Genomic DNA, 20,973 nt, shown 5'->3' on the forward strand with positions numbered 1-20,973 from the left:
TCTGCATTATTTCCTTCATCCATCAAAGGAGGGGGTTGGATACAAAGGCCTCTAAGTTTTCTTCTATTTCTCAGTTTATGATCCTAACAACCTGCATCTAGGAAAGCCAACCAATTCACTTTATAATCTGAAAACTTCTCTGGGAGGGTTGAGTTTAATCAGAAAATTGCGGCTGATTGACATGTTTGTTCTTTTTATGATCTGACAATTTTTCCAGGATAGATTTCCTCAGAAATCCTTCATGGCCTGGAAAAATTATATCTTATCTCAAGATAAGGACACAAGATAAATTAGTCAAGAAATGAGTCAGACACTTTCCCAGCTTCTCCTTCTCCCTTCTTTGTCCCATCAACTCAATAGCATGCTCAAAAACCATAGGAGGTCTGCAAAGAGAGGTGACAGGTAACACCTGTTTCCCCATGAATCACGAACCAGGAACGCTCCAAAGGTGACAGAGCACTCATAAAAAATGTCACATATGAGACATTTCACACACAAAAGTGATAAGTTGGGCAGGCATCTTCAGAGGTCTCATTTATTCCACCTCTTTCTGGATACAGACTTGAAGGGCCGTATCAGTCTGGCCTGATTTCTCCAGTCTTGCTGAGGCCTTGGTAAGCTTTTTAGACCATGCCTGATTAAATCTCATTTGGACACTGAATTCTTACGTGTGGATTTTCTCCTTTTCCTTTCCCCAATGAGTGTGCTGATATACTCCATAATCACTCATTTGGAGAGGCCCACCTTGCCAAAATCAGCTATGTAGCACAGTGGATAGATTATTGGGCCCAGAGTCAGGAAGACTCATCTTCCTCAATTCAAATCTGGCCTCAGAACCTTACGACTTGTTTCACCGTAGACAAGTCACTTAATCTTTTTTACCTCAGTTCTTCAAACTGTAAAATGAGTTGGAGAAACAAGTGGCATGTCCCTTCAATATCTTTGCCAAGAAAACCCCAAAGGAGGTCACAGACAATTAGATATGCCTGAACAACAATATTGACAGATGTAAAACTAGGAATGTATAAGATAACTGCATTCAGTGGCCCCCTTTCAAGCTCCTAGAAATCAGAGAGGATTCATTCCAACTTTTGTGGAGAATGACCTACATTCAGAGTTTCGTTTCTGTAAGTCATAAACACAGCCTTCAAGGAGACAGATGGAAATCAAGTACTGCACATCACAAAGAAACATGAAACTGTTTCACAGATAAGAAAAAAACTGGTGTAAACAAGAGACAAAATTAATGCCTATTAAGGGTGGGGGAGGGGAAGCAATGGATCAATCACGCAAAATCACTGATCCCTTATGACCTTAACCAGGTAAAAATGAAGAATCAAAGTCTTTACACTAAGTGCAAAAAGTCTGCACCAGAAATATACCTCAGATTGACTGAAGAGACCTTGGTCACTCTCCATGGGGCTTGTACACAATAGCAAGAGGTTGGAATTGGGCATTTGAGTCCAGCCATGCCTCTCCCATGGAATTAATTGCTTGATCTATGGCGGATTTAATAGACTTGCCACACTTACACACCCAATGAGAACAAAGTCCAAAGAGAAGAAAGCACTATTTGTCTTTCCAAGAGATTCAATAAAATAAAGGAGTTATTGACCCTGTGTTGGGGGTGTAAGCTCAGTTCCATGTGGACAGTCTCGGGCAGGTAAAGGTGAGGACTTCTAAACCTTAGAGTTCTCACCTTTACCTGCCCGAGACTGTTCACATGGAACTGAGCTTACACCCTCAACAGCCCTGAAAAACGAGGAATGGCAAAAGTTAGGACATGGCTGTGCTGATCACTACTTCTCAGAAAAATGAGGTGGGATACTTGCCACAAAGAGGAGACCAAGAGAGCCCAGTGATAACTGGTTACTTGAGATGAATCAAATTTCTGAAATGTATGTGTTACGTGAACTTCTTTTGGAGAGTTAAGAGTTAAATCAGAAAAACAGGCAAGATTGACATGTTTGCTTTCTTCATAATCTCATTACAATTTGTACAGGAGAGATTTCCTCAGAAATTCTTCAAGACCTTTGAAGAATACCATCTTATCTCAAGATAAGAAATGATTGTATAAAGAATAGTAAAATACATACTCCCATCTGAGAAAAAGACCAAAGGGAAAAACAATCCTAACAATGATACCCCTAAATTCAAACTGGTTAAGTTCTCCTAATAAAATGGAAGAAAATGATAAATACATTTGAGCAACCGCTTTTTGGTAGCAAAAGACTAACTGGAAACAAAATAGATGTTGGTTGACTGGTGATCAGACTATCAAGTTGCTGTGAATGAATTTTAGGGCATTTTTCTGCTTAATAAGTCATATAAACATTAAGAATTGAGAAAAGCATATGAAGACATATTTAATCAACATAAAATGAAGTGTTTGGAATACAGAAAGCAATAAGCAAAATGGCTCTGATACAAATGGGAAAAATGATGCCAAAAAGGCCCTTGTATTCTCTGTAGGTACAATTAATTATCAAGCTTGTTCCAAAAGAAGAGATCAGAAAATGTACCTCCTCTCTTTCATTGGAGACACAAGTGATGGAACCATAAACATATTGTCAAAAACTTAATGTATTGGTTTGTTTTAGCAATCTTCCCTTTCCTTCTCTTTAAAAATAATGCTAGATGGGATGGTTTAATGAGTAGAGATAGGGTAAGATACATTTGGGGATGAAGTTGATCCAAAGACAGGGTGAATAAAAACTAGACACTCACAATTAGAGATTGGCTATTTAAACTGTGGCAAACGAAACAGTGAAAAAGGATAACATTGAATCACAAAAATGACAAAGTGAGGAATTCATAAAAACATGAGAAGACTTCTATGAACTACTTTAGAGTGGAGTCGATCCAACAGGACAATATACATCATTATTGCAATAACAGAAATAAGCAGAATACCAAGATGATGTTCAAAATGATTCCTCCTGGCCCTGGAAAGGAATAAAAACAAAGAATTTTCACCATTCATGTGAGAGGGAAGAGACAATAGCTGATAATTTTTATGTACATTGCCAGTTGTGGTCCCTCCATGAATGGTTTTATTTAACATCTTTTTTTTGTTACAAGGGAAGGCTCATTTATAGAAGTAGAAGGATGAAGCATTTCTAGATATAACTGACATAAAAGGACAAATGTTTGATAAATGGAGAGCTGATAAAAATATAAAATTCTGCAGGCAAATTCTAGAACTTTAGAGTCAGAAAGGACCTCAGCAACCACCTACACTAATCTGTAAGTGAACAAGAAACCTGTTTACGACACATTTGACAGATGGTTATTCTCTCATCATGTTCTCATCTTGGCTTCTCTGCAGCCTTGGACGCTATTGATCACTCTCCCTTCCTTGACATTCTCTTGATTCTAGGCTATGGCGACACAACTCTCTCTTAGTTCTCCTCCTTTCATACAGGTCCTTCTTCTCCTTAATGGGTCCTCTTCTAGATTAGGACCTGTAACTGTAAGTGTCCCTTATGGTTCTGTCCTGGGCACTCTTCTCTTCTCTGTCTATACCATTGGTGATCTCATCAGCTTAATTGATCATCAAGTCTTTAAATAAAGACCTCAAATGAGAAGACTCACTTTTTTCCAGGGAAATGGGGTACACGTTGGGTAAGCTTGAATTTGTAGAAAGTTTTTCCTTATCTCAAACCTGAATTTAGCTCTTCATATGTTCCACTTTTCACAAGAAGGATAGATCTAATCACTCTTCTAGGGGACAATCCTTCAGATCCTCTAAGACAGATCGCATGAACCTCTTCAGCCTTCTTTTTTCCAGGAATACTATATCCTGATCTTTGACATGATCCATAATGCTGAGTCTGTTACTCATCTGTCAGCGTCTTCCCCCTTGTCCATGAGCTAAGGGAGGGCAGCCATCATATGTTCATCTCCCAGTGTCACTGAACACATGATTGCACACGAGTCAAATGTTTTGGCAATGATGCAGGCTGTTCAATCCAGTCTTCAAAATGAACCTTGAGGTCAGGGTTCCTCTCAGCCTGCTGTGCTGTCATCCACACTAGCTACTGAGCATACTCTAGTTCCATGCTTACCTTGGGGAACAGATCGCTGGGAAGCATTTTTGTTCTATCCTCTCATGGGCAAAGGTGACTCTCCTTGAAAGAAAGAACAGGAACAAAAGAACAACTGATTAGTCCTGCCTTCTCCTTATTGTCAGTTACATTCCTGTTCATCCCAAACTCCAACTGTATTTTCCTCTTATCTGCATATTGCTTGGTTGGTTGTTGTCCTTGGTTATCAAGAAGGACCTAAATGACATCACCATGATATAGTGAAGTTTCAGTGTGTCCAACTGTGGCTGATCAGACCAATAGGAGCTCAAAATTTTCTACCACAGATTGGGCACAGAGAGTCCATGTGAACATTTGGAGTGGTGAGTGCAAATTTGTGCATTCTATGTTTTCTTTGCTTTGTCTCAATTCTGCTTTGCTCATAGAGCACAGCATGCTTTCTCATGTGGGCACCCCATGCTGAGTAGTCCTGTGCCAGTGTCTCCTATGACACACAGTCAAATCCAAAGTTCTTGAAAGAGAACTTGAGAGTGTCCTTGTATCACTTCTTCAGACCACCACATAATCGCTGGCCCCATGTGAGTTATCCATAACAAAGTCTTTTTAAAAAGTGTACATTTTGATTTCCAACAAGGGGGTGAGCCTATCTGAGTTGTACTTTTGTATGAGCAATGGTCCCCCAACCTTGTAAATTTCAGCTGGAATAGAATCAGCACCAGGTGCTTTGCCACATGAAAGGAGCCTAATGGCCCTCAAAACCCCTTCTTCACTTGGAAATTCAGCTAAAAAGGGTTTGACTTCAACCTGAGGTAAAGGATTAATGGCCTCAGCATCGATTGATGATGGTGTGTTGAGAACACTATGGAAGTGTTCAGCCCATCTCTCTAGGATCATGTTACCACTAATCAATGTGGCTCCATCAGCACTGAGTTGGTAGGATGTAACACAGGTTTTTGGTCCATAAAAGCTTCCAGGGATTCATAAAAGCACTTTGTATTGTTACAATCAGCATGAAACTTAATTTCATCTTCCTTCTTACTGATCCTGGAATCCTGCATATCTCTACGGTTTGCTTGTACCTTGATTTTGATGCAACTAAATGCTTCCTTCTTAGATATGGATGAATTATCCTGCTGGTAAATCCTGTGAGTTCTCGTTTTTCATTTAACAGCTTCTGAATTTTCCCTTCATTTTCATCAAAGCAGTCCTGGGGTTGGTGAGTGTTCTGACTCATATGAGTAAATGCAGTGCTGTTTACCGAAACAGGGGAATAGAATGGGAATACCTTTGCCTTAGATGAAATCACTCACTGCTCCTAGCTCTCCTGTGTTCTGATGGAGAGTGTACTTCTTTTGTAAGGTATTAGACAATGGAATAAGACCAGAAGTCAGTGACAGAATAGTCATCCTCTTGGCAGCCTTAACAGAGCCTATCCAGGACAAAAGTAAAATCATAGGTGTCCCCCTTCAGCCACCTGCTGAGCTCCATTTCTACCTTGTTCATATCTATCCACCCATGAATCTGGGTGTGGGGGGCGAACATGCACCTAAGGGTGAAAAAAACATCTTATGCCTAGGTGGAGAAATATCTGACCAGTTACAAACCAATTAGGAAACTAGGGGACAATTTAGTGTAGATAAGACCAGCCATGGAGTCAAGAAGCTCCCAGTTCAAATATGACCTCAGATAATTCATGGTCATGGGACCCTGGACAAGTGACTTCACCTCTGCCTGCCTCAGTGTCTTCTACTATAAAATGGGAATTATAGTACCTATGGCCCAGTGTTGCTGTGAGGATCCAAGAAGACAGGTTTTGTTGCTCAGCACAAATGACTTAGCACACTGCCTGGCACACAGTATCTGCTCAAGAAATGTTTGCTTCCTTCCTCCTCTCTATCATAGTTTGCTGTATAGTATAACTCTGCTTTGTCATCTAACATTTCTTCCTCTGAAACCCTTTGCAATTTCACCAAGTTCTTGGTCATTCACTCTGTCCTAAAAAGTACTCTTTCAATATCAGCTGAAAGGTACACTCAACATTATGCACGGAGCAAATGTGACCAGGAGACAGCAGAGGACTTGTGGAGTGGGAATTTGTGGAGTATGGAGTCTGGCTGTGAGCCCACGTCCGCTTCTTCCCACTGGAACTGTGGATTCCCTGCCCACAGACAACATACACACTGACAGGTTTTCACTAGGTGGAACCAGGCACCCCTGCAATGGATGTGACCATGTTCAGGAGCACCGCAAGGCTCAGTTCACTAAGAATACCTTAGTGGTATTCTTGGCACGGTTTCATAGTCCTCAGACCCCACCACAGAGCAGCACAGAAACCTCAGGGACCTATGCACATGACAGAGAGGGATGAAAGCAGCTTACCTGGGTTCATACTTGAGAAGGGAGGTGAGAGAGGAAAATGCTACATCAGGGGAAAGGAAAGATTGGTAGGCTTCACATTTGGGTAAGTATAAAGTAATTTATACTCTAGAATGTAAGAAAAGGTTGAGGATTCACACTGTGAGGGGAAATAAGAAGAAAGAGGGAAGGAATTCCCATTGAAAGGAGGGGGGAAAGGGTTAAGGACTTACTCCTTAGAAAGAGCAGGACCTATAAAGTACCAGGCAGCAAAATACCAAGGTCCACAACCTGGAAAGACAGTGGGTCAGAGATCAATAAAGAAAGAAATGAAAGGAAGGAAAACCTGGAAATGAATCCAATAAAGAGTCAGGCAAGTCCCAAGTATCCACTTCAGGAAAATTTCTGTAGAGCATCCAGATGCTCCTGCCTTCTGCCCAGACCGGGGCCTCCATGGCCCAATACTTTTTGGCACTGAGGCCCAAGTTCTTCAGGACTTCCAACACCTGCCTGCCTCAGTTTTGCACTTCTGCCTTCTCCTCATCTTCAGATTCCAAAATGAATCCTGATGTCAGAACTGGCCACAGTAATAAAAACTTTGTTACAGACAGCTCCTTTGACTCAAGCCCATCACCCTGAGTTGACTGACCAGTGTTGAATTCATCCCAGGAATTTCTTCCCATCATCAGGATGAAACCCCTATTCTCAGCTTTGAGCCCTGGCTCTCAATCTGCAACCCACAACCTTACCTGACCCTAAACTATCTCTGCTTTTTACCAAACCACCTCCATATCTAGTCAGGTATCACATATGCCTGGCATTCCCCTCTCACCTTACATCACATGGGCTAAGGCGACTCTTGACACTGCAGGCAACTTGCTTTGAAAGACAGAAGCTGCTAGATTCATTTACACAGGCCATTTAGCAAGACTGACTCCCACTCCACACACCCTATTAATGTCACCAGTGTCCACATAGAAGGACCTATGAAACCCCTCCTCCTCACAGGCCCATCTGCTCACAGCTCTATTTGGTATCTACAACACCATTATCTCCATCCTCACTCTTCTGTCCTAAAGTTCCCACTTCAAATCCACATGTTAAATTAACTGGAAGACACCCAGTACACCAAGAAATTAGGACAGTGCCTGGGGTGTAGCCATGCCTGCTGGCCTCAAAACCTCCACTGATCACAGGATGGTCTCACCCACCAAAAGGCAGGGGTGAGGGACATAGGGGTCTTTAGGGTGGAGAGGAAAACAGAAGCTGTCCAGAAAGTCAATCTCTGTCTTTCTCTGCGTCTGTGGCGGTATTTCTTTCTGTCTCTGCTTCTACCTTCCCATTCCACTCCTACCTCTCAAACTTTTAAAAGCAGAAATCATGTGCCAAACATAAATCAGCTTCTGCTTTTTCCATGGTCTTGGACACCTAGAATTAAAAAGAAGATAAATTGAAGGTCATTTTCTCTATTAACCTTCCCTCCCAAAATCTGAAAGAGTTTATTCCCCCATGTATGGAAAGAGTGAAAAGAGATAAGAGGCAAACACATCCCAAACATATCTTTCCTGTTCAGACATAGTCTGAGCTTTGTTTTTTCACATGGAAATTTCACCCATCAAACACTGAACCAGACCACATGTGAAAGACATGTTGTTCTATATTCTTATAAATATAAAATAGAAACTCTTTTGTTCTCTGACTTTGCAGGCTGGGAGATTTGCATCCATATACCACCCCAGATGCTCACTATATGACACTGGTCAAGTCACTTCACTCCTCTGCATTATTTCCTTCATCTATCAAAGCAGGGGATTGGATGCCAAGGCCTGCTATGGTAACAGCATAGCACACCGAGAGGAGCAAGTCTTATGCCTGACCAGCAGGCTGCTTGTCCTCTTGTGGAGCTCGCGAGTAAAAGAATGAGGTGGGAGAGCAGGTCATGAAGCAACTCCAATTTATTCTAGAAAGCACTCTGATTATATAGTCTCTGCCAGTCAGCCTAACGAACCATGGTAACACACACAAACAAACCCGAAATTATAGTAAAGAACACAAGTTTTCTATGAACTGATGTTGAGTGAAATGAGCAAAACTAGGAGAACATTATACATAGTAACGGCCACAGTGTGGAGAACTCTTTCTGATAGACTAAGCCCTTCACAGCAATGCAAGGACCTAAAATATCCCCAAAGGACTCTTGAGGCAAAATGTCCTCCACATCCACAGAAAGAACTATGGAATCAGGACACAAAATGAAGTGGACTCTTTTCTTTTCTGTTATGTTTTATTTTGATTTATTTTTTTCATGGTTTATCCCATTTGATTTAATTCTTCTATGCAACATAACTAATGTAAAAATGTGCTTTATAAAAATGTATGTGTGGAACCCTTATAAGAGTGCATGCCATCCCGTGGAGGGAGGGGGAAGGGAGAGGAAGAAAATGTAAGACTTATGGAAGGGATTGTTGAGAACTAAAAACAAATAATTTTTTTTTCATTTTTAAAAGTGTCGGGGAAGTACTGGAATACAATGCAATACAAGGCAAAAATAGTTTAACTTTAAACCAAAAATAACATAGCCTGAAGTAAAATGAATGTAATGCCATAGGAGGGACAAGTCACTTCAGTGGTCAAGCTGTGGACAAAATAAACTCAAAGCAAAGTCACCTGTGGAGACAGAATTATAGGAAAAATAGCTACAAAAGATTCTCTTATAAACTGGGGGACACATTCACGAAATAAAATGTACACAAAATTAAAGGGAAGAGCAAACTCAAACATAAAGTTAATTATTGCAGAGGAGTATAAGTAGTTAATACACATGATTGAAGGAACTAGCTCCCCCAGCACTGCAAGTACCTGATGTCCTTTTTTTGTGGTGTCATCATACCGTTCCCCTAGATGTGGTATGTCTACCAGCATAGCTGACAAAGCTGTCTACTGGTATCTTCATTTAAATGTCTGAGCCTGCTCCCTGTTAGACCCAGAGCTTCCTAATGGAATATTAGCTTCACTGCAAAATGCAATATCCAATTGTGGGGGGATGAGAGAGAAATACTCTCCCACCCCTTGAAGGGATAAAGTACAATTCCTTCTCAAAGACTCATTTCTTCTTCCATAACTGGCTCTCTTCTCTCTTCTCAGAGCTGATACTCCTCAGAGATATCTCCTGTCTCAGCTGAATCCCTAGACAAAGTGTCTTGCTTTATAAAGAACCTCCCTAGGTGTAGCAAATTCTTTGGCCATCCAGTGGCTCACTGCACTCTAATTGTATCAAGTTTGATTGGAGAAATTACTCATATCTACTAAAAGGGTTACAAAGTAGACATGCTTCTCTGCACTTTACATTAAGGCCACAAAGCTCTCTTGCTTCTTACATTTTGCAATTTCACCCATTTTTCTGGGGAGAAACAAAAGGTTACAGAACTACTCATCAACTGCTTCCCCACTGCACTACCATCCTAGCAAAACGCTCAAAGCCTCTCGGTTTCAGGTGTTTCCTTCAGAGATAGAGAAAAAACCTAAGGAGGAAAGAGAAGAGAGAAGGGTAATATCAAAAGAAATACCTTCTTTTTAATAAAAGGGAACTGCAATGTAGAGTAACCAAAAATGATATTATTTTTAGGTGGGGAAACTTTGATTTGATTAGTTGTGTTACCTTTAGATCGATAGAAATGATATTAAAAAGAATAAGAAAGTACATGCTCCCTTTTGAGAAAATGACCAAAGGAAAAAACAATCCTAACATTGATTTCCCTAAATGCAATGGGCTAAATTCCCCTAAAAAATGGAAGAAAATGATAAATAGATTTGATAACAGAACCTAAGATAAAGCTACTTAATAGAAGCACATTTAACTCAGAACACTCTGTGAGGATTGGAAGCTCAATTCCTTGTGGACGGTCTCGGGCGGGTAAAAGTGGTACTTCTAAATCTTAGAGTCTTACGAGACCCTCCCAGGAAACGGCAGGGGATCGAGGTGAACCGAGCTATCTTGAGTAATTCCGCCTCTTCCCGTGAGAAACGTGATGGGAGAGAGATCTCCCCGCCCTCGAGATTGTCCCTGATTGGAGCAAACCTAGTTACCTAACAGCACGGTATTGAGATGCAAACTGTGTGGCTGAAGGTTAAGTAGGATTGAGGAAGCCTGAAAGCTCTCTTAGCACGTAAGGAGCCAAGAGGACAGTAGGCTCCGCTTCTCTTCTTTTCTCTCTCCCCTCCCCCTCTCTCCCCGCTTGTACTTCTATTTCCAAGCCCTTAAGATCCTAGCCTCCTTAGGAAATCTCCCCCTCTTCCTCCTAAGGAAGACCCCCCTGCACTTGTAACTAGACCCTGGAATAAAGCTCAACCCTTGTTCGACTCTGGAACGTCCTTTCTCTCATATGTGCATCTGGCGTGGCCAGCTGAAGACCTCGGAGGTGAGGTAAGAAAGACTCGGGTAGCCCACACAGGCCTCTAGGCCTGGCAGTTGGCGCCCCAACAGGGATTGGGAGCGCAGATAATCCTGGGTGCTTTTGGGGTACACCCGGAAGGGGCTGTGAAAGAAGCGAGTCCCGAATCCTAGATTCGGAAGGAGAGAAAGTGGAGAGAAGCTTCCCAAACCCCTGGGAAAAGGGCGGAGATGGGGAATCTATTGCCAGTAATAAAGCCAGAGGAACAGGAGGTCTGGGCTGAGAAACTTCACAGGGAATGCAGGAAGGCGGGGGTCACAATAGAGTTAGATGACCTCCGAGAATTTTGTAAAAGGATTTGGAAAGTTTCTCCTTGGCTCAAGCAGGCAGAAATATCAAGAGAAAAATGGGGAGCAGTCGGAGAGCAAATGACTGCTTATGAGCAACAATACCCTGGGGAGCTGGAGGATTTAGATTTCCTGATATTCGGTGTAATTAAAAGCCTGCTGGAAGGGCCAGAGAGGCCAGGGCGGGATTGGAATGAGAGTGGAGGTGGAGAGAGGGGAGGGGAGAACACGGGAGGGACGGAGAGTCCAGGCAAGCAGAAATTTAAGCGGAAAGTTAAGGAGCGTAAAGAAAAAATAGACTCGGAGCTCCATCTAGCGGATGGAAAAGGCGAGGCAGGGGAGAATACGCCGTGCCTTCCCTCCATGCCTCCTTATAACCTGCTCCATTGGTCAGACAGTTCAGGGCCACAGTCCAGTTTGGAAAAAGGAATAAGAAAGGCTATAGAGAATGGAGAAGATGTAGGGACATTTCCTGTGCTAGAAATAGCGGACCCCAGTGTCCCCGGTGGCGTTCGAAGGAGCCACATACCCATAGAATGGAAGAGAGTGGCGACTCTTAAAGAGGCTTGTACCAAGCATGGCCTTAATTCACCCTTTGTCATAGCCATGCTTGAAACTCTCAGTGGTCAGTTCGTTCTGACTCATAATGACTGGAAGAGCTTAGCCAGAGCCTGCCTTACCCCTGGGCAGAAAGAAATAAGTACAGGGTGGGGCCAGGATCAGCTTCCCATAGCTATTGCCCTTCCCTTAAAGCACTCAGTTCAAATCCAGTTACTAAAGAAAATAGGACAGAATAGACCTGAGTGTATCATGAGCCGCCTTGGGATGAAGTTATCAAATTTTTAGTAAGGGCCATTGCTGTTGCTCTGGAGTCCCCACCCTTGAATTGGAAGTCAGACACCCCGATTTGGGTGGAGCAATGGCCCCTGACTCCAGAAAAACTCCAGGCACTACAACTACTGGTTAAGGAGCAATTAGCACCCTGGAATGCTCCTGTGTTTGTTATAAAGAAAAAATCCGGGAAATTCAGGTTCCTTACAGATGTTAATCAAGCATTTGTAAGTACCTGGCAGCAGCTATACCAAAATAAACAGCCACTATGCATTCTTATCAATTTTACCTTAAAGGCGATTCTCGCTAAACAAAGAAGGGGAGATAGAGATCGCCTAATACAATCAGAGCCAAGATTAAGAGGCCTAATACAATCAGAGCTTGATACAGCTGTCTCAAAAAACTCACATAATACTCCAGCTATGAGACATTTTAAGATACTAATATGGGGTTGAGGGTATGTTTGTGTCTCCATAGGAAAAGGTCATGCGTGGATTCCCATTAGAAGGATCCGTAGGTGGGAACCGATGTCGGAGACGGCGGAGACGCAGGAGGCGGAGAGCCCAGAGACCCCGGAGAAGGATCATGCACCACCTGAGCCTGCTGCTGACAGCTTTAACCTTGCTGCCCAGAGAGGAGGCAGCACTCATCGCAACCACAGACACTGCTGCTGACAGCTTCCCATCTAGGCATCTCTTTCCACCGGCTGAAGGAGTACTTTGATATCACAGACTCAGACACTTGGGGGGGGAGGAGGTGACCAATTTTCCACCTGTATAGATCCATTTGCAAGATTAAGGGGGGTTGTGACGTGTAAGGTGCCTACACCAGCTGCTCCTCTTAAAATATACTTTGGGATTAGTTGATTGCATTTCCCCTGTTGTAACTCAGCCATTTAGTTTCATCTTTGTTTTATTTGATGCCTCCCTTTGTCAGTTGTGCTAGCTGCAGATTTCTGTGTGAATGAAGTCTTGTAGGGTACTCATATGCTAAAGGCCTTCCTAATCCACTCAGCCTCCAGCCACTGTTTGCTCTAGAGCCAGGCGCGCTCCGCGCAAAACAAAGGAGGGGAATGTGAGGATTGGAAGCTCAATTCCGTGTGGACAGTCTCGGGCGGGTAAAAGTGGTACTTCTAAATCTTAGAGTCTTACGAGACCCTCCCAGGAAACGGCAGGGGATCGAGGTGAACCGAGCTATCTCGAGTAATTCCGCCTCTTCCCGTGAGAAACGTGATGGGAGAGAGATCTCCCCGCCCTCGATATTGTCCCAGATTGGAGCACACCTAGTTACCTAACAGCACAGTATTGAGATGCAAACTGTGCGGCTGAAGGTTAAGTAGGATTGAGGAAGCCTGAAAGCTCTCTTAGCACGTGTGGAGCCAAGAGGACAGTAGGCTCCGCTCCTCTTCTTTCCTCTCTCCCCTCCCCCTCTCTCCCCGCTTGTACTTCTATTTCCAAGCCCTTAAGATCCTAGCCTCCTTAGGAAATCTCCCCCTCTTCCTCCTAAGGAAGACCCCCCTGCACTTGTAACTAGACCCTGGAATAAAGCTCAACCCTTGTTCGACTCTGGAATGTCCTTTCTCTCATATGTGCATCCGGCGTGGCCAGCCGAAGACCTCGGGAGGTGAGGCAAGAAAGACTCGGGTAGCCCACACAGGCCTCTAGGCCTGGCAACACTCTAAATAGAACTAATATTAAAAAGTGAGGGCCCAAGCCTTCTGGAAAAGAAATTGCAATTATGCAACGAGTCACTGAAATGTGCCTGGGATGCAGAGTTTCCACTGCAAGGAATATACTCCAGTCAGGTTGGAAAGTCTCATATATTCCAAAATATTCACAGCAGCACCTTTTCTGTTGGCAAAGAGCTGGAAACAAAGTAGATGTCCATTGGTCGGTGAGCAAATTATCAATTTGTAGTGCATGAATTGTAGGGAATATTTCTGCTGAATAAGCCATGTATACATTAAGACTTCAGAGAGGCAAAGGAAGATTTTGAATTGGTACAAAGTGAAGTGTTTAGAATACAGAAAGCGATAAGCAAAAAGTTGTAATGTAAATAGATGGAATGATGATCAAAACGAAAAAACCCTTGGCTTCTATGTAGCTGTAATTAATTACCAAGCTTGTTTCAAAAGAAGAGAAGAGAAAAAGTACCTCCTTCCTTTACTTGGAAAGGTGAGGTGTGGAACATTGCAAATATTGTCAAACTCAATTAATGTATGGGTTAGTTTTATCAAAGTTCCTGTTTTCTTCTCTTTTAAAAAAAATATTCTCCCTCCTCCTCCCCTCCCTGCTACCCCACCCCACCCCCACCGGACTTGCTTTGCAGCAGCGCCAACATCCCTACCCCCTTTCTCTGCAGAATCACCATGGCGGCAGGGACCCTGTACACATACCCTGAAAACTGGTGGGCCTTCAAGGCCCTCATCACTGCCCAGTACATTGGGGCCCAGATCTGTGTACTGTCCGCCCCTCCCCACTTCCACTTCAGTCAGACCAACCGCATCCCCGAATTCCTCCAAAAATTCCCTGCTGGCAAGGTTCCAGCTTTTGAGGGTGATGATGGATTCTGTGTGTTTGAAACAATGCCATTGCACACTATGTGAGCAATGATGACCTTCCTGGTGCGACTCCAGAGGCTGCTGCTGAGGTAATCCAGTGGATGAGCTTTGCCGACAGAGACATCATTCCTCCAGCTAGTACCTGGGTGTTTTCCACTCTGGGCATCATGCACCCCAACAAACAGGCCACAGAGAATGCCAAGGAGGAGGTGAGGAGGGTTCTGGGGCTGCTTGATGCTCACCTGAAGACCCGGACTTTCCTGGTTGGGGAGCGTGTGACTCTGGCTGACATCACAGTTGTGTGTACCTTCTTGTGGCTCAATAAGCAGGTCCTAGCGACGTCTTTCCAGGCAGGCCTTTCCCAACACCAGCCGCTGGTTCCTCACCTGCATCCACGAGCACCAGTATCCCGCGGTGTTGGGAGAGGTGAAGCTCTGCGAGAAGATGGCACAATTTGATGCTAAAAAGTTTGCTGAGAGTCAGCCTAAGAAGGAGGCCCCAAGAAAAGAGAAGAGACAGCGAGAAGAAAAGCAGAAGGCCCAGGCTGAGCGGAAGGAGGAGAAGAAGGCTCCTGCAACCTGCCCAGAGGAGGAGATGGACGAGTGTGACCAGGCTCTGGCTGCAGAGCCCAAGGCCAAGGATCCTTTTGCCCACCTGCCCAAGAATACGTTTGTGTTGGATGAATTTAAGCGAAAGTACTCCAATGAGGACATGCTCACAGTGGTGCTGCCATAATTCTGGGAGCACTTTGACCGCCACGGCTGGTCCTTGTGGCACGCTGAGTATCGCTTCCCCCAGGAGCTCAGTCAGACCTTCATGAGCTGCAACCTCATCACTGGAATATTCCAGCGCCTGGACAAGCTGAGGAACAATGCTTTTGCCAGCATCACCCTTTTTGGCACCAACAACAGCAGTGCCATTTCTGGAGTCTGGGTTTTCTGGGGCCAGGAACTCGCCTTCCCACTGAGTACAGACGGGCAGGTAGATTACGAGTCCTACACATGGCATAAGCTGGATCCTGGCAGTGAGGAGGCCCAGACCATGGTCCCAGAGTACTTCTCCTGGGAGGGGGCCTTCCAGCACGTGGGCAAACCCTTCAATCAGGGCAAGATCTTCAAGTGAACATCCTCCCTGCTACCACCTAGCTGCCTGCTTCCTCCTCTGCAGGGAGGTGCCAGTCATTAAACGAAACTGAACATAGAAAAAAAAATGTTGATGAGATGGGATAAAGAATAGATGGGACAAAGTCGATAAAGATGGGGAAAAAATACATTTGGCACTGAAGTTCCTTCAAAGACAACTTTGAACTTGACAGGGGGTGGGGAATAAAACTTAAATATCAGACCTCCACAGTTAGAGATTTGCTGTTTAAACTGTGGCAAAGGGAACTCTGAAATGGAATAAGATTGAATCATTAAAAGGACAAAATGAGGAATTTAGAAAAACTTGAGAAGATTTCTATGAACTAATTCAGAGTGGAGCAGAACCAAGCAACAATATACACAATTATTACAACAATGGAAATGAATAGATTACCAAAACGATGAGCAAACTTAGTACTCATAATGATTGCCCTTAGCCCTGCAAAGAAATTGAAAAAAATAATTTTGACTTTTCATTTGAGAGGGGAGAGACAGTGGCTGCCAATTTTTATATTCATTACCAGTCCCTTTATGACTGGCTTTACTTAATAAATTTTCATTGTTACAAGGGAGGGCTCATTTGTGGAAGTAGAAGAGGGGAACATTTCTGGAAAAACCTGATATATAAAGATCAACTTCTGTTAAATAGAAAGTTGATAAAAATATAAAATGCTACAAACAAATCCTAGAATTTTAGAGTCAGAAAAGACCTCAGCAACCACCTACTGTCACCCATAAGTGAACAAGAATCCTATTTACAATAGGTCATTTTCTGATCATTTTCTCATCTTGGCCTCTCTGCACCCTTTCACATTTTTGATCACACTCTCCTCCTTGATATTCTCTTTAGTCTAGATTTTGGGGACACCACTCTCTCCAGATTCTCCTGCTGTCACACTGTTCCTTCTTCTCTTTGGCTGGATCCTCTTCCAGAGCATGACCCTTAACTATAAAAGATCCCTCAGAGTTCTCTCATGCCGATTCTCTTCCCTGTCTCTACCACTGGTTAGCTCTTCAGCTAGATTACTCATTCAGTCTTTAAATAAAGACCTCATATGAGAAGATATACTTTTTCTGAGAAAAGGGTTCCACTCTGGGTCAACTCAAATTTTTAGAAAGATTTTCCATATCTCAAACCTGCTTTTAGCACTTCATATATTCCACTGTGCACAAGAAGAATAGATCTTATCACTCTTCTATGTGAAAATCCTTCAAGTGCTCTAAGACAGATCTCCCAGCCCTCTTCTGTCTTCTTTCCAGGAAAAATATGTCCAGATCTTGCACATGATCCTCATATGCCATGGGCTTGAGATCGTTCCTCATCCTGGCTTCCCTTCTCAGGACACTTTCCAGCGGATCAATGTCTTTCTTATACCATGTTGCCACCAGATGTGATCTCACACAGTTGGATTATCACAGTAAACAAAATACTGTATTAGGCTCTAAGGATACAAATACAAATATGAGACACTCCCTGTTCTCAAGGAGCTTTATGTTATCAGGCACATGGTGTGGGCATATATAAATAAGTTCCAAATAAACACTACTGTAAATCAGCTTTGATTCAGCCCACAGAGAGCAGTGACTTCAGACACCAGAGGTAGTGACTTAGACATGCTGGATTGCAATTATTTCAATATTCAAGATTCTAAAAACCAGCCCCAGACACTCAACTGGAATGGGTTTGTGAGAAGAAGGGAAGGACATCAGGAGTCATCACCATGGCTTTAGATGAAGCCCCATTAGGTTTACTAGACCTTGAGTCAGCATAAGCAGAGTGATAAATTGGGTGAGAAGAAGATGGAAATGGAGATAGGATGGACTGCTACAGAAAGCTGACACAGAAACAATAGCAAATGGTGACTGTCTCCCCCCGTGTCTCCTCCTCCAAGAAGAAGATGAATGTTTATGTGACCATTCTCTCTCTGTCCTTGCTTTCATTTGACCTTTCTAGGATTGCGTGAGAAATAGCTGAGGTCCAGAAACTTTACTCTTTTTCTAAGTTTATTTTAAGTCATTCACCTGTAGTAAAGCTATTAGCCTATGAAAGACCCAGGCTGTTCGATATCAGCATGTTGCTATTGTCCTCCACCCAATCAAGCTTGCACTTAATAGCCTATCTGCATTTGCTCCATATTGAGGAGCCCATTTTTACATGGGCTTCTTGTCTCCCCCATTAGAACGGAAGCTCCATGAGAGTAGGAATTGTTTCTGCCTTCACACCTACTCCACCAGTACCAAGAGTCTAGTACATACTGGGTGCTGGACAAGTCTTTACTGAATGGAGATCTTTCAAATGTTAATGACATGGACTCTTCAATCCTGTCTGCCAGAACCTTGAGACCACACTTCATCTGAGCCAGGTGAGCTCAGCTCCTCTGTGGCTGCTGACCATTCTCTATCTCCTTTCTTACACTGGGGAGCAGATCTCTGTGAACCATTTTGGTTCTAGCCTCTCCAGCGCAAAGGTCACTCTCCTTGGCAGAAAACACAAGAGCAAAAATGAACTGAGCAGCACTGCCTTCCCCCTACTGTCAGTTATCATCCTGTCCATCCCAATCTGTGCTCTAATCACCTCCTTGATTTTCCTCTTTTCCACAAGTCAGCCTTGAAAGCCACTCATAAAGTTGCCTCATCAATCTCTGCTCTTGATTGGCTTTAGCACACCTCAAACAATCCTTTTACACCCATCTTCTGTTATCTGTCTTAGTCTTTGGTCCCATCATTTGCATATAGCTTTTCAAAGTCTAAGTGCTCTCAAGGTTACCTGTGCATCTACATTGATCTCTTAAGGCAATTCCCTTTCTCTCTCCTCATGGAATAGTCTGAGTCTTCAGAATTTCATTTTTGAGATTTTCCCCCTCTATTGTGCATTAAATGCAGGCTAGGAGTATTTCTCACTTCCTCAGGCCCAAATAGATCCCCCTAACTTTGGGAACATGACCAGGATTTGAGGGTGGAAATACACTCTATGGTGTAAACCCAGAACTAAGATAGTTGTTGAGTAGTTGGGAGCAAACTCATTTAACAAGGACAAGAAAATATACGGGTACTGGAGGCAACAATAAGACTTCTGCTTTGAGGCTGAGAAAAAAATGGGAAATTCAGGGTGGGGAAAATAATCATATCAGTGACAAATAAGCCTTAACTTTATGCTGAGGAGACCGATGTTTGGTGAGACCAGTGGGAATGGAAAAGAGACATTCTGGGTGGGGGCCACCATTATTTTCATGTACTCTCTTTCCTGCAAATGGGAGAAAGAACAAAGGAAGTTAAATATTGTGGCATTAGTTAAAAAGAGTGAACTCATACCAATCCGTTGTTTTCACTTTCTTTGTAGGAATGAAAGGAATGGCCTGTGTATGTCTCTTGCCCTGTTTCTGTTGTCTCTTTGTAAGTGACATTGAGAAAGGGAAATAGACTTCTACCATAATTGACGTCAGAACAAAAAAAGCAAAAAACTTGGGGAAAAAAAGCCTGATTAGCCTTGAAACTGGATTTCAGGTGAGTTATTATTTTTTATAAAGCCTAGCAAGTCGAGGAAACAAAAAAAGATTTGGGGGGCATAGAGGAAGAAGTGAATTCTTGGTCCAACATCACTGTACAAACATGTGAGCTAGACACTGGGCATGTTATCATTCTTTAGATAAAATAATTTAAGGTCAAAGAAACCACCTGAGTGACCTAGGGTCATCTATCCAGTGTCTGAACCAGGACTCCAATACGCATGTGCTCACCCTGGGATCAGCATTCCTCCTGGCAACACGGAACTCCTCCAAATAGCAATGAGTAAAGCAGAAGGATGGAAGAAGGAACTCCTGGGAGCCAAGGCAATGTTTTATTGGGCCTGGAAAGGGGAAATAGAATGTACGTAATGTGTATAAAGCATGAGGGCACAAAGCAAAATGGGGGCCCTAAAACAAAATTTGGATACTTGGAGTATTTAACTGAGCAGGTGAAAGGTTGCCTCTCCCAGAGGGGCAGAAGGAATGGCAGATGCTCCCAGGGGTCAGAAGACAGTCTTGGTATATGTGTGCTCTGTGAAGGCAGAAGGTCCTGAGGCTGCTTCCTATAAGGTTCCCTCTGCAAGTTCATAGATCTTCATGAAGATACAATCCTTGCTGTTTCTGACATTTGCCTTTGAGAGGTCCAGGAGGTCACCCACTTTTTTTTGTCAGAATAGTTTGTGAGGTGGAATGTTGGATATGTCTTATGTCTCCCCTCAAAGCCCTCTGAGAATGAGAAAGAGAAAGCAAGATGTTAACATGCAGCCCTTTCTGGACTGTGTGATCCCCATTAGAAGAGAGTTACATCTGGAACCTTGCCAACAAAGCAAACAGACAAGACACAGAATCTCACAATAGAGGGACTCTCCTTCTGTTCTCTAAAATCCTTAACAACTGATGATCCAACTTCAAATCAAAGGCCCCTAGGAACACAAGAAAAAGAATGTCTTACTATTTCTTACCCTTCACACACTTGAGGACAGTGATGACACCTCCCTCCCAATGTCTTCTTACTTAAAAATGCTTTACTCCCTCAACCACCCCTAAACGACCTGCCCTACATGCACCTACCCATCCTGCTTGCCTTCTGACAGGAAACTACGTATATCTTAGGAGACATTACAACTTCTCCAGGCCTCCCTCTCTCTCTTCCTCTTCCTTTCTCTCCCTCCTCTCCCTTCATTGCTTACCTCTCTCCAGTATTGCAAATAATATCTCAGTTGTTTAGTCAAAAGTCCTTTTCTCATTTACGGTCTATGATTTCTCCATAGCCTTGAAAACTATCAACCGTTCTCTTCTCCTGGTGTTATCTTTTCTTTAGGTTTTTTTGATAGTGCTCATTCCTAGCTGTCCTCCTACTCAGCTGGCTGCTCATTCCAGGTGTTTGGTCCATAAAAGTTTTCAGGGAATAATAAAAGTGCTTTGTATTCTTACTATCACCATGAAACCGAATTTCATCTGCCTTCTTAATGAGTCTGTAATCCTGCATCTTGTACTTGCTTGTACTTTGCTTTTGATGGAATTAAATGCTGTCTTCTTAGAGGTGGATGAACTATCCTGCTGGTAAATCCTGTGGAGTTCTTGTTTTTCCTTTAGCATCTTCTGAATTTCCCGATCATTTCCATCATGCCAGTCTTGGTGCTTGTAAGTGTTCTGACCAAGATGAGCAAAAGCAGCGCTGTACACCAAATCACTGGAAGCTGCACACTCCTTTTCTGCTCAACTGTTGCCACCTGTGTGTTGCCTCAACTTTGCTTCCAAGTCAGCAACAAACTGTTCATGCTCAGAGAAGAGC

General features: G+C 43.2%; 2 pseudogenes; one reads left to right on the forward strand and one right to left on the reverse strand.

The window, feature by feature from the left end:
- The window catches only part of LOC140507328 (cytosolic phospholipase A2 gamma-like), a 72,922-nt pseudogene extending 58,582 nt beyond the window's left edge, over window positions 1–14,340 (reverse strand).
- Window positions 14,339–15,740, forward strand: LOC140508483 (elongation factor 1-gamma-like; annotated as a pseudogene).
- Window positions 15,741–20,973: the final 5,233 nt, after the last annotated feature.

Source organism: Notamacropus eugenii, chromosome 5, assembly GCF_028372415.1.
Source record: "Notamacropus eugenii isolate mMacEug1 chromosome 5, mMacEug1.pri_v2, whole genome shotgun sequence".
NCBI classification, from domain to species: domain Eukaryota; kingdom Metazoa; phylum Chordata; class Mammalia; order Diprotodontia; family Macropodidae; genus Notamacropus; species Notamacropus eugenii.